Source organism: Mastomys coucha, unplaced genomic scaffold (genome assembly GCF_008632895.1).
Source record: "Mastomys coucha isolate ucsf_1 unplaced genomic scaffold, UCSF_Mcou_1 pScaffold23, whole genome shotgun sequence".
Lineage (NCBI taxonomy): Eukaryota > Metazoa > Chordata > Mammalia > Rodentia > Muridae > Mastomys > Mastomys coucha.
Genome location: NW_022196906.1, coordinates 74,667,560 through 74,678,681, shown reverse-complemented (window position 1 = coordinate 74,678,681; position 11,122 = coordinate 74,667,560). Strand labels below are relative to the sequence as shown.

Here is an 11,122-nt window from a genome sequence, read left to right as displayed (position 1 = left end):
GCCTTGAACTCAGAAATCCACCTGCCTCTGCTTCCCAAGTGCTGGGATTAAAGGCGTGTGCCACCACTTCCCGGCCCAATTTGCTTCTTGGTCATGATGTTTTTGTGCAGGAATAGAAACCCTGACTAAGACAGCAGAATATATAAAACCATTGAGTTGTTTACTCTTTATCAGCCTGTTAATTCCATAGGAGAGGTTTTTAACCAGAGGAGGTCTTATCTGGGTGTTCTAGTCAGTTTCCTCCCCTCTGACAAAATACTGCAGGTGCAGTTTCCAGGAGGAAACATTTATTTCCACTCACCGTGTCAGCCCACAGTCGCTGGTTCCATCCTGGCTCTGGATCTGTGTGAGGCAGAACACTGTGATGGGTATGGAAGGGTGGTGGAACAGCTACCTGGCTGTCTGCAGACAGAAAGCAGAGATTGAGAGAAGCATCCTAGGATGAGAATTACCTTACTCTTCCTGGAAGCAGATTTTGCACATGTTCAATAAGAACACACTTCTTTTCTTTTCTTTAAAATCTTTTACCAGAATATCATTGAATATTTGAATAGGAAGCTGATGCAGCAGGAGAACCACCAGCTTAGCTTCATGGCTACTCCCAGTTTTGAGGGGAAAAGCATCCACATTTGTAGATACATTGTGAAAATAATTTCTTGGCCTGGCTCATATCCTTGGGCTAGCTATGAGGTAGTCTTAGAGGTCCAGTCCAAGATTCCTTAGGAAGATTTTCAGACACAAATTAAATGGTGGCCTTAGAACTTGTTTAGCAAATACAATTCCAGGCTCAAAGACCAGTGTCCAGAATGTGAACTTGTTAATTCACACATGCTACACCAAAGTAGAAAGTGAGGCCAGACTAAATAAGAACGTTACTGTTTTCATGTGTACTAAAATTAATTATGAGATTACTATTCCATAACCTACATGGGGATATTGTAAAAGCAAAACAAAACACCAAAAGCTTTGGAAATAAATGGCCAAAAGATCTTTATTCCTTCTTTTTTTTTCTTCTTTCCTTTCTTTTTCTCCTTTAAGTATTTAAGTGTGTGTGTGTGTGTGTGTGTGTGTGTGTGTGTGTGTGTGTGTGTACATGCGCACACCGGTGCTCATGTGCACATGCATGAGCCCATGTGTACAGACGTGCAGGCACTAGGATCACACCAGGGTCTTGCAATGGTAAGCAAGAATTCTGCCATTGAGGTATACTTTCAGTCTTTCACTTTCTGTAATTGAGCTACTTCTCAACTATGAAATGAAAGAGAACATAATGATTCTAATCAGCTCTCTGGACTAGAAGCCGGCTTTGCGTCTATCGGTAAATGTGTTCGCCATGCTTGATTGCTGCTGCCTTTCCTTTTGTTCTAAACTGGTTATCAGACTTTTCTTTTTTGTCTCAGTATGTCCTAATAAATCAAAGGTTTTGTTTGTTTTCACATTGAGTGATGCTTTTGTCAGGGAAAGCCTTTTTGGGAGTGTGTGCTCTGCTGGAAGACATTCACCTAGAGGAATGTCTTCCGGGGGATCACCTGCCAATGCTGCCAGAGACGTGTGCCTTCTGTTTCTGCGATGAGACGTGGGTCCATGATGACTTCTGAGGAATAAGATATAATTACATTGGTGTTTTCCTAGCCCCGGCCCCTGGAGATGGTCCTTTGGGGTAGGAGGTAAGAAGGAGTGGAATCAATGACAGACTCTAGGATTGTTGCTGGCACCATCTGATTGGCTGGCCAGGTCATATGCTCTGTCCTCATCTGTCTCCACGTGCCAGACAGATCGTTGTAAAATGCTGAGACAACTGTTGCACATGCTTGGGCCATTAATGGGCCGACAGTCAGGGTTCGCTGACTCATCCCTCCTACAGTACCGGTGTTGAATTAAGGTATTAGGATGCCTTTTGTTTTTGTTTTTTATTTATTTTTTTGTTTTTTGTTTTTTGTCTTGCTTTGTTTCCCACTCTTCTCCACCCCCGACAGGGTTTCCCTGCACAGCCCCGGCTGTTCCGAAATTCACTCTGAAGACCAGCTGGCCTCGAATGCACAGAGATCTGCCTGCCTCTGCCTCCTGAGTGCTAGTATTAAAGGTGTGTGCCACCGCCACCTGGCTTTTGGACACCTTTGAAAGCCAGCAGTTTAAATATTTTTGAGGGGACAGTTTGAGTTGATTTAGTAACTGGCCAGGATGGTCACATCATTCTATGTATACACATGTGCATATGATGGACTAGCTATCGATCATAATATATGCATAATAGATAAATCAATGTAAGCAGGAAACAGGTGGTTATTTTGTTGTTCCCGTTAAAAAAGGAAGACTAGCCTTTTTTAAAGGCAAGGATTTCCTTGCAGAGGAGGTTACCTAAATGGAAAGAATATGAAACTTTGGAGAGATAGGAGTAAGTTAGCCACCGGTAAAGCAAAATTCCCATACTGGTTGAGTGGGATAGGCTCAGCATGCACAAACTATCCTGCAATAGCAGCGGGGCAGAGATGGCATGAGGGCTTGTAGCACAGGGGACCAGAGTCTGTTTCTGGAGCTTAGTAATATCGATTTCACTTTGTATTCCAGGATGAGAATATGATTTAACTGGAAAATCAGATTATTAGATTTTCTAAGTAATTGGCTTAGCAATGGACACACCATCTTATTTGCACTGATTAGAGTCATGACCAGTACTTCTGTTCAAGTATGGAAAAAAAAAAGGGGGAAAGCAAAGCTTTCCTATTTGCTGGAAAAGAAACAATTAAAAACATAAGGTTGTATATGTTTTGCTTTGGAAACGATCTTTATGACAAAAGCCAATAGAAGGGATTTGAAAGATGGAGGGAGGAAGATCATTTTGACACAAACTCAGCCAACACGCATGCTCATACACCAGCAAACCTTCCAAACATCTACCTTCTGTTATCTGAAATCCATCTTTATAGTCTTACAGCAGAAAAACCAGAACCCAAGCGTTAGAACACAGAATCTCTTTGCTATCAACAGGGCCCTGGACAATGAATAAGAAATAAGACTCTCTGCCTTTGCAGATGCAGAGCTTTGGGACTGAATTCCTTTATGAGTAACAAAAGAGCGGGGGTCTGCTGAGTTGCAAGGTCTATTCCTGTCCACCTGCAGACTTCACTTCATCACACCCGTAGATTCAGACCATTTGACTGACCCTTAAGTTTGTTTTTTTTAATATCCTTGTTGCAAGCCTGACTATAGTTTTTTGTTGTTTGTTTTGAGATGGGGTCCCATGCGACCCAGACTGGCCTTGGAATTGCTACATAGCCGAGGATGACCTTAACCTCTTACTTCTCCTGAAACCACTTTACAAGTTCTGGGACTCTGGCATGAACCACAGCCACAAGCTCATGAGAGAATCCTGTCTTTGAATGTAGAATTCTGAGTTGAGATCTTCCTCTCCCAAGAACTATAGAGATACATTTATTTTTCTTTATGATATGTATTATTTATTAATTTTTAACTTTTTATAGGTATGCAAGTGTGTGCTAGACTGATCTTAAATGTACCTACATGTGTGCAGGAGCCAGAAGAGGCCAAAAGAGGGTATCAGATCCCTTGAGACTAAAATTCCAAGTGGTTGGGGGCTGGGAACCAAAGCCAGGTCCTCTGCAAAAGCAGCAAGGGCTCCTAAGTGCTGAGCCATTCCTCCAGCACATTTGAGATCACTCATTAGCCTCAGATGGCCATAGTTCCAGATGAGAAATCTGTGAGTCTCTGAATACACACACAATACGGCGTTCTTCTCTGGCTGCTTTTAAGAGCTTACTTTCAGCAGCTGAAATGTTTTGTACCCAAGTGTAACTTTCTTTGTAGGTATCTTCAAACATCCTGACTTTATCTATACAATACATGCCACTAAATTTCAAATTTTTTTTGTTATGGTATCTGTGGAGAGCATTTGGGGGTCACTTAGCAGGAATCTGACATTGGGACAAGACAAGAAAATGGGCTTCAGCCAGGAATCTGACATAGGGCCATGACTAGGAAGTAAGCTCAGACAGGAATCTAATTTTAGGCTAGGGCAAAGAAGCAGGCTTCAGGCATGAATATGACTTTGGGTTAGGGCGGGGAAGTAGGCTCAGCTATCTTGATCATCCTGATAAGCCCTTAGAAACAGCGACCACAGGAGTGCTAACTGAACTTTGTTTATTGCCTTGCTTGTTCCTTAACCTAGAACTGACCTTACTACTTTCCTGTAATTAAAATGATATAATTTTAATTGCAGATTGGGTGGCGCTCGCCTTTAATGCCAGCACTTGGGAGGCAGAGGCAGGCAGATTTCTGAGTTCGAGGCCAGCCTGGTCTACAGAATGAGTTCCAGGACAGCCAGGGCTATACAGAGAAACCCTGTCTCAAAAAAAAAAAAAAAAAAAAAAAAACAGATTGGGAAAAAAAATAAATCTGCCTCAGCCTCAGAACTGGCTGGGGACATGCTACAATGTTGTCTAATTTAATCCTTGCTCCTGCACTGTAGAACCTGTTGACTGACTGAGCTGGCTTGGTTAGAGATCTTAAATATTTTTGTCCCTAGTTTCTCTCTAATTACATGTATAATAACACCCTCTGCCACCAATTTAATGATGTTTCAAAAATCTTAAAAAACAAAAACAAAAACAAAAACCTGTCTACCAGATCAGATAGTTTCTACCAACCTGTTTGTCTTTTCACTTTATTTTGATCATTATTTAAACTCGTGAGTTCTTTTAAATAATGCTAATTTGCAGTTAAGTCCAAAGATGTTTTATTTTCAATTTTGCTTTTTTTTTTTTATTACTGTTTAGGAATTTCTTTTTGCAGTGCAGCTCATGTGAGACTCCCGGAGGAACCCCCACACTCAAATCCTGGGAACGACAACCCCAAACACCACCAAGATTCAAACTTGATGCAATCAGCAAGAGGCTTTTTATTCCAGCTAGCTGGGGCGAGACCCGTATCCCTCGCAGGGGTAGAGGAGTCTGGCCCCGAGCAAGCTTTTTATTTCTGTGCAGTTGTTGGAGCAAAAGGGAAGCCTGGGGTAAGGGGAAGGTACAGGGTGGTTTCTGATTGGTGCTGGCTCCTGGGTTCAGGGGCAGGTTAGCCACCTGGCAGTTGTTTGTTACATTTTCTCTGCAAGGTGGTCCTGGTCTCCTTGTTTCTGGGTTCTGGGAGCTGGTCTCCCACTGACTTCAACTAAGGCTAAGTTCCCACAGTACAGTTTGAAAACTTAATCTTACACTCACACCTGCCATTCTAACACTTATGTAGCCATGGCAGAAGTGTATGTGGCCCAGCCTGGGCTACAGAGTCACTTTTAAAATACCCCGGTTATAAAGTGAAAGAAAGCCTGCCTCAAAAAGCCACAAAAACTTTCTCTTGATTTTATGGTTTCAATATTTTACTAAGATTCATCTCTGTTTTCATCAATAAAATCATATCTCCTTTTTTAAAAAAGATTTATTTATTTATTTTATGTATGTGAGTACACTGTAGCTATTGAGTACACTGTAGTTGTAGAGATGGTTGTGAGCCTTCATGTGGTTGTTGGGAATTGAATTTTTTTAGGACTTCTGCTCACTCCAGTCAGCCCCACTTGCTCCAGTCAACTCTGCTTGTTCAGTCCCTGCTTGCTCTGGCCCAAAGATTTATTTATTATTATACATAAGTACACTGTAGCTGAATTCAAATGTACCAGAAGAGGGGGTCCGATCTCATTATGGGTGGTTGTGAGCCACCGTGTGGTTGCTGAGATTTGAACTCAGGACCTTCAGAAGACCAGTCAGTGCTCTTACCAGCTGAGCCATCTCGCCAGCCCCATATCTCCTTTTATTACACTGAGCAGAGTTTGAAAATTGATGTCTGCTGGGTATTTTGCTCAATAATAGAGCCCTTGTTTAGCATGTGCAAAGCCCTGGGTGTGATCTTTATGCGTCTAACAGCTTCTCTTTAGAAATGATACATAGTGAATATCTCATGTATAAAGTAACGTATTCAAGACCAAAGTCAATGGGGATTTTTAAATAGTTGCCAGAGGGAAGAAAGGATTAATTGCAAACAGTAAAACAATGTTCAACAGTGGTAGTTGTTGTTCCTATGATATAGTGGCTGCCATCTCTTAACAACTGGAAGAGACGTAACATGAAAAAGACATAGCTAATTGTCTTTTAGCACATAAAGGTGGAAACAGGAAAATGGACATATGAGACAAGTGCTCTGCCACCGATTGCAAATAGGACAGAATTGGACTAGTCTGATTGAACTAGTCAAGCCCTGTTATTGGGGTGCTGTGAAGGTTTGTATAAGCTCAGCCCAGGGAATGGTACTATTAGGAGGTGTGGCCCTATTGGAGTAGGTGTGTCACTGTGGGCGTGGGCTTTAATACCCTTGTCCTCGCTGCCTGGAAGTCAGTCTTCTCTCCTAGCATCCTTCAGATGAAGATGTAGAACTCTCAACTCTGCCTGCACCATGCCTGCCTGGATGCTGTCATGCTCCTGCCTTGTTAACAATGGGCTGAACCTCTGAGCCTGTGAGCCAGCTCCGATTAAATGCTGCCTTTATAAGAGTTGCTTTGGTCACAATGTCTGTTCACAGCAGTAGAACCCTAAGACAGAAGTTGGTACCAGGGGCGGGGCTGCTGCTGTGATAGGCCTGACTATGACTTTGTTTGGGACTTTGGATTTGGAGAGTGGTGGAATCCTTTAAGTGAGGCTTAATGGGATATCCTATTGAGAATATGGAAAACTTTGTTGCCGAGAGTGATTTGAACTGTGGAGACCTGGCCCAAGAGGTTTCAGTAGAGAAGAATTTCCATATGTGGCCTAGAGACTGTTACTGTGGTATTTTGATGAAGAATGTGGCTGCTTTTTGCCCTTGTCTGAAGAGTCTACTCGAGGCTAAGGTAAAGAGATTCATATTAACTGCATTAACAAAGGAAGTTTCAGAAAAGCCCAGCAGAGCCTTTGTTCTCTAGTTTAGTCTCATGAAGAGCGTTTTGAACAAGTATAGCAAGCTTAGAAAGAAAAAATATAAAATATGTGGTTCAAGTATTAAAGGAACACCAGGAAGTAGAATCAAGCTGAATCCTATGTTGTAAGAATTAACAGATTAAAGTAGTAGGACTTTGGGGCAAAATCCCACCCAGCTAAGTGTAGATCCAGGGATGGTGGTTCACACCTTTAATCCAGGATATTGGAGCCATGCAGATCTCTGAGTTCAAGGTCAATCTACAGAGCAAGTTCCAGGACATCCAGATTTATGAAGTGAGGGAGCTGGAAAATAGAAAGCTGGTCATAGAATAAGGGGGGAGGGCATGTTCCGACCCCAGCAAGCAACAGAACTTGGCAGCTTCTACCATGTGGCTCTGGCTTTAGAGTCAAGAATAAAAGGGACTATTGGGACAACTGATGCTGGTTAGCTGGAGCTAAGAAATTAGTGGTGATTGAGAAGAGACAAGCATTACTGAGGTGAAATTTTCTGGGAAGTGTTTTCTGAAAGCACAAAGAAGCTGTGTTCTAAAGATAGCCGAGGATGGACTTGGTAATGTGTAAGAATCACCCAGGTGGTACTAGTTTTGAAGGTATGAATGGGTCATGGAGAGCAGCTGAGGTTTGGCACTGTGAGAGGCCATGGAAGGCCATTGGTGAAGCTTAGTTGTAGTTGAAGACCTCAGTATATTTGGAGATGCCAATACCATGGTATAATCACCAAGAACAGCAGCAGCAGTGGAGTGGAATCAACCAAAGACTCAAGTACTATAGAGGGTAGAGCTGACCCAGGCCCTTTGGAGGATCCCAGAAGCTCGTGTGTGTATCCCAGACATTGGAACAAGAAGCTGTGAAGTTGAAGTTGACTTGGAGGTCCCAAAGTTAAAGAAATCAGAGCCATAGGCTATCTGCTGAGGGAAGCTGCTATCAGGGAGTGGAACTAGCCCAGGAGAAACAGGTTTGTTGCAGTCAACAAAGATGAAAAAGGAGTGGAGATCTGAAGATTGCTTTGACGTCAGACATGGAGATGCAGAGTTTGGAGTTTGCCCAGCTGGTTTCCTGTCTTGCTTTGAGGATTACAATTAAGTGATTGGATAAATGAATCTCAGAAGAGACTTTGAACTTTGGACCTTTATCTTTATTGAGACTACTATAGACTATGGGGATTTTGGAAGTTGGAATAAATGTACTTTTTTTATTGGCCTCTATAGACTCATGCATCTGAACAAGCCTATGGGGACCAGGGAGTGGAATGTGATGGTTTATATACGTTAGGCCCAGGGAGTGGTACTATTAGGAGGTGTAGCCTTGTTGGAGTAGGTGTGTCACTGTGAGCATGGGCTTTAATACCATTGTCCTACTTGTCTAGAAGCCAGTCTTCTCCTAGCAGCCTTCATATGAAGATATAGAACCCTCAGCTCCTCCTGCACCATGCCTGCCTGGATGCTGCCATGTTCCCACCTTGATGATAATGGACTGAACCTCTGAACCTGTAAGCCAGTCCCAATTAAATGCTGGCCTTAGATGCCTTGGTCATGGTGTCTGTTCACATCAGTAAAACCCTAACTAAGACAGGAGCTTTGGGAGGAGAAGCCCTGGAGGCTGATTGGAAAGGATGAATGCCAAGCAGTATACAAAGACTTGAAGAAAAAGTGAAGTTTATGTATGGTAGTGCACACTTGGATACCTAGCACTCAAGAGGTTCTTAAGTTTGAGGACAGTCTTGGCTACATCAAGAGACCTTGTCTCAAAAATAGAGAAAATCAATAACAACAAAATAAGCATCAACCAAACAAGTAGAAAAGAAGTCCTGAGTGTAACTCAGGATTGCAACACTGTATTTACAAAGATTGTCCTGGCAGTCCTGAAGGAGGAGAGTCAGGCAGCCGGGGGAACTTCCCACTGCCATACACAGCAACCATTCTTTTCTCATCTAGGCTGGCCCCTGGTTCTGGTAGACAAGGCTATGACAAAAATGTGGCAAGCATGACAAATATTTCCTCAGTGCGTACTTGACTCCCACTACTAGGAAAACAAAAATTGTCTTTCTAGTCCTCCCCCCCACTCCCACCCCCCAAATCTCCTGTCTTACCAAATAAAGAGTATGCCTTGGTGCATGGCAGTGCTTCCCCCACAGATGTATAAAAAGAGCTGCATTTTGAGATAGGTTTAATGTATAATGAGACACTGACGACGAGAGGGAGATGTTTGCACACTATTGTTTTTTATTTTGTTTCTGAGCTAACCAAAGAAAGACATTTGTAAACAGTTTTCAGCCACAGATCTGAAAATAGAGGAACAACTTCTACAACTTTTCCATCTTCGAAGTCTCTGGCAAACTACAATGCCCAGGAGTTTCTGGAAGGCAGTGACAGTGGCTGTGGTAAGTCTCCACTTCCTCATATCCCATCATTTCTCTAATTTGTTGCTGTTGGCTCATTACTGACCCCTGAGGCACATGTATTGAGTGAGTGTAGCTCGATTTGGGATTTGAAAGTTGATAGCAGAGGTTTGAATGAGATTATTTGATTTTTGCAATTAGATTTATGACTTGGTTAAAAGAAAATGAAGAGATGCAACCTGTACATTTATCATTCCTCAAACCATTTGCCTCAGAACTGAGATTTCACTTCAGATCTTTCGGATTATGATTATGACATAAGATTGCATGCCTTCATACTGAACATGTGGCCAGAATTAGTGATAACAAGGCAGAAACAGTTTGAAAATACAGAGTCTAACATCTGGAATCCTACATATGTACTCGGCTGTTCTTCAGGGATAGGCACTGTGTCAGCTGCTCTGCTCACTTCCTGCAGCAGCAGCAGCATAGAAAGCAGTTGTTTATTCTCATTGTACCACCAGGGAACAGCCTGCAAGGAAAGGAAAACTGATGAAGGCCTCACAGCTGGTACCAGGTAACACTGGTGCTCAATGCAGTCCTGGAGCTAGGCGTAGTGGAGCACACCGGCAGTCCCAGTGCTCCTGAGCCAGAGCTGGAGGATAAGGAGTCAAGACTAGCCTCGACTCCATAATGAGTCTGAAGTCAGCCCTGGCTTCATGAAACCCTGCCTCATTACCCGTTAAACAACAATGTCAACTTAAAACATTTTAAAGGAACCCCAGCATCACCACAAATCAGCCTTTCTCTTCTTGCATGCGTGGCCTCTTTTAGGTTTTATCCAGGTGTATTGATAACTTGTGTTTGGTTTTTGCTCCCTCATCTACCTGGCCTGGAGCTTGCTTTATAGACCAGGCTGGCCTTGAACTTGTGACAGTCTTGTTGTTTCCGACCCTGAGTGCGGAGATTATGGTTGTGGGCCACTATGCTCAGCTTTGTGTTCTTAAACATTTTAATAACTACGTGCTCTTCTACTAAGGAAACCCACGATCACCCACAAACCATTTTTATAATGTTTGAAATTTTCTATTCTATAATGTTTACATTTCGTATGGTTTCTTTAAGATTTATTTCTAGGAAATACTGCATCAAGAGCAGAATAATTAAGTTTCTGTGCTCTCTGCATGTATAAGGACACTTGCTATGCCTGTGGAGGCAGGAAGAAAATCTCAGGAGTTAATTTGCTTTATTTTTAAATGTTAATTAATTTATAATTTATGTGTATGAGCATTTATGTCTGCATGTATGTAAGTGCAGTGCATGTGTGTCTGGTATCTACAGAAGCAATAAGGGCAGCAGGCTCCCCGAAACTGGAGTTAAGGACAGTTGTGGGCCATTATATAGGTGCTGGGAACTGAACCTTGGTCTACAAGAGCAGCAAATGCTCTTAACTTCTAACCCATTTCTCCAGTCTGTGCCTTACCTTTTGAAACAGTTTCTAATTGCCTTAGAGTTTACTAATTTATGCTAGGCCAGCTGGACAGTGAGCCCCAGAGACCCGCCTGCCTCTGTCTCTCTGGGCTGGGATCATGAGTGTGCATCACTGTGTCCAGCTGCTTATTGATCATGAGTGTGCATCACTGTGTCCAGCTGCTTATTGATCATGAGTGTGCCTCACTGTGTCCAGCTGCTTATTGATTTGTTTTGTTTTTAATGTTGATTCAGATGGAATTCAGGTTCTCATGCTTCCAAAGCAACTTTTTTTGGAGACATTAGCATTTATTTATTTTTCTGGTAACAGAATTTCATG

The 11,122-nt window shown here is 42.5% G+C and overlaps 1 pseudogene; it reads right to left on the bottom strand.

The window, feature by feature from the left end:
- The window catches only part of LOC116073659, a 46,976-nt pseudogene that overhangs the window by 30,137 nt on the left and 5,717 nt on the right, over positions 1–11,122 (bottom strand).